Source organism: Cervus canadensis, chromosome 29, assembly GCF_019320065.1.
Source record: "Cervus canadensis isolate Bull #8, Minnesota chromosome 29, ASM1932006v1, whole genome shotgun sequence".
NCBI lineage: Eukaryota > Metazoa > Chordata > Mammalia > Artiodactyla > Cervidae > Cervus > Cervus canadensis.
The window spans coordinates 25,374,295-25,377,308 of record NC_057414.1 but is presented as its reverse complement, the minus strand read 5'-3'; the positions used below and the strand labels follow the sequence as shown (position 1 = coordinate 25,377,308).

Genomic DNA, 3,014 nt, shown 5'->3' with positions numbered 1-3,014 from the left:
TAACAGCGTCAATATAACTGGTATCATGATTGAACTCTTCAAGATCCTTTTAAGTAAGTTTTGGATTTTTTACAGAGGGAATCTGACATAAATTGTTTTTGAGTCAGTGTGTTCATGCCGGGAAAGAGATTCTAAGGCTTGATGTTCTGCCATCTTGTTGATGGGAAATTGTTTTTTTGACTGTTCCTTGGAGGATGCACAATCCCCACAGTGAAGGAAAAACTTGTGTAAAATATTGACGCTATAAGGGACTAAAGACAGATTGTAAAGACAGTCCCCTTACTTCCCTATTACATGTAGAAACTGTTCCCTAGGGAAGAGACTGGACAAGCTGCTTCCATGTCTATAACTGAATGCATTGTATCATTATGCTCACATTAAAATCTTCTGTGATTTACTATGTGCCAAATGTGATATTAGAGTCCATTTATTGTTTTCTGCTACTGGATAGGATGAAAATCATAACAAAATTATGATCTATAATTCTGAAAGATTTCTAAGGTATATCAGAAATTAATTACAGGTGACATTTTCTTAGAAAAAATGAAACCAAAGTCTCAGAATCTGAAATTGCCTTTCCGGGACCATGGGGTAAAATCACTAAGAAGAAAGCCGTGGGATATTCTTTCTTAAGAGAGTGAGTTTCCAAACTCCATTTATATTCATATTTTCCTTGTCTAAGATGGAGACTGAGATATGACAAGATGGAGACTCAGATATGACAGTTCATTTCCTATTTGTGAAGTCATGAGATTCAACTGAATCTTGCAGAGAAATTTGTCTGAAAGGAGAGAAGAGATTGTTCAGAATTATTAAGGGATACATGTGATGCAGTTTCTTAGTAAGTTCCCTCTCCATGGATGGAATGCTCTTTCTTCTACGTTTATAGCTTTTAGTCTGTGATACATGGAGTGACTTATCCTTTTCTAGACTTTGGTTGCTCTTGTGTTTCTTTTTCTTTCTTTCCCCCCTTTTTTTTCAAATTAGAAGCAAAAATTTTTGGTTCCTACCCTGTAAATTCTTATCTGCACTAGAGACTAAAGCAGGCTTTGGGGGTTTGCTGCTAAAAGAGGAGGAGTCCAAGTGAATGAAATAATGGTGAGATGAGAGAATGAAGATTCTGTCCTGGTTCAAACTTCTCCATTTTACTTTTGGGTAAAAGGCTAAATTTTGATGTGTTTTGCTACTTAGTTTATGAAGCATTTATCAAGAAAATTTTTGTCATCCATTTCCATGGTACTGGTAAGTAAATTCTATGGGTTCAGTTTGGGCTACCCATAGTCATTCCCAGCACATATATCACTTATGTGAGGAAATGTGAGAAATACTTTTTCTTCTATGAAACCCTTCTCCCCTGTTTTCACAGACCCCCTTAGAGAAGAATGGCTTCGGAGAATGATTCTTTCATAACTCAGTTAATTTTAGTGGGATTAACAGGCCAATCAGTTCTTCAACTCCCCCTGTTTCTCCTGTTTCTAGTAATGTATATGGTCACCGTGATGGCAAATTTGAACTTGATCATCCTATATGGGCTGAGTTCACATCTGCACACACCTATGTACTTTTTCCTCTTTAGTTTGTCCTTCATAGATCTCTGCTGTTCTTCTGTTTTTACACCTAAAATGCTGATCAACATCATATCAGAGAAGAAGATTATCTCCTACATGGGGTGCATGACCCAGCTTTACTTTTTGTGGTTTTTGGTATTTCTGAAAGTTATGTGCTGACATCAATGGCCTATGACCGCTATGTGGCCATCTGTAACCCACTATTGTATAACATTGCCATGTCCCCTAAAGTGTGTTTCAGCCTTATGTTTGGTTCCTACCTGATGGCATTTTTTAAAGCAATGACCCTCATTGGATGCATGCTGAGACTGATCTTCTGTGATGAAAACACCATCAACCATTATTTGTGTAACATCTACCTTCTCCTCCAGCTCTCCTGCACAGGTACCTACATCCTTGAGCTGGAAGTTGTCATCATGTCAGGCATCAATATCACTGTGCCCAGTCTCACCATCTTTATCTCTTATGGCCTCATCCTTGCCAACATCCTCCACATCAAGTCCATAGAGGGCAGGTCCAAAGCCTTCAGCATCAGCAATTCCCACATCATTGCTGTTTCTCTCTTCTTTGGATCAAGTGCATTTTTGTATCTCAAAGCATCTTCTGTGTCTGCGGATGATGGGAAAATATCCTCTGTCTTTTACACAATTGTGATTCCCATGATGAATCCCTTAATTTACAGCTTGAGGAACAAAAATGTTAAACTTGCTTTGAGAAAAACCCTATGTGTGGCAGAGTTTTGATCAGAGACATTATCTGTCTGTGCATATAGTACAGGATAAGGAGATTCTGTGTGTTCAATTAAATATTTTTAGTCATGGCCTTATTTTTCTCTTTTTTAAAATAACATGCTTAAGAAAATTTAAGCCTTCTCTCAGTAATATATTTCCAGGTTTTCTGTCTGGGATTTCTTTTTTTCCCCAAATGATTTGCACAATATCTCCTCCAGTTTCCTTTTATTTAATAAAATTAAAGAATAAATGCAACATCTCTGTTCATTTCTAGCTTCATTTCAAAGTTTTAAATTTTACTGAAAAAAAAAAAGTCTCCAAGTGATCAAATTTGAGATACATTTGATATAATGAAAGAGCAATGATGAAAATCAGCTAGATACCACTAGAGCAGCATCATTTTATTGGAGTTGTGTGTATCCTCCACATGCTTTAGAAGCGTGTATCAGATACTATTCTGATTTTACTCCCATTTTTCTATTCTCTGACTTGGAAGACTGTGTCTCCTTTAAGTGTCAGAGATTGAAGCCTTATTAAGATATTGACTATAATTTATTTTGCATCTCTAAATATTTTATATCAAGCTTCTTTGGGCAAGTGTTTTCTTTTTACTTTTGTTCAATGAAACCAGCAAATGACAGATCATATCAATATATTTATTTTATAGATGGTGAAATGAATCTCAGAATGGTTAATGATTTAATGTCACAGCTTT

The 3,014-nt window shown here is 36.2% G+C and overlaps 1 pseudogene; it reads left to right on the top strand.

Annotated features, from left to right (window-relative positions):
• The first annotated feature begins 1,382 nt into the window (after window positions 1-1,382).
• Window positions 1,383-2,311, top strand: LOC122431286 (annotated as a pseudogene).
• Window positions 2,312-3,014: the final 703 nt, after the last annotated feature.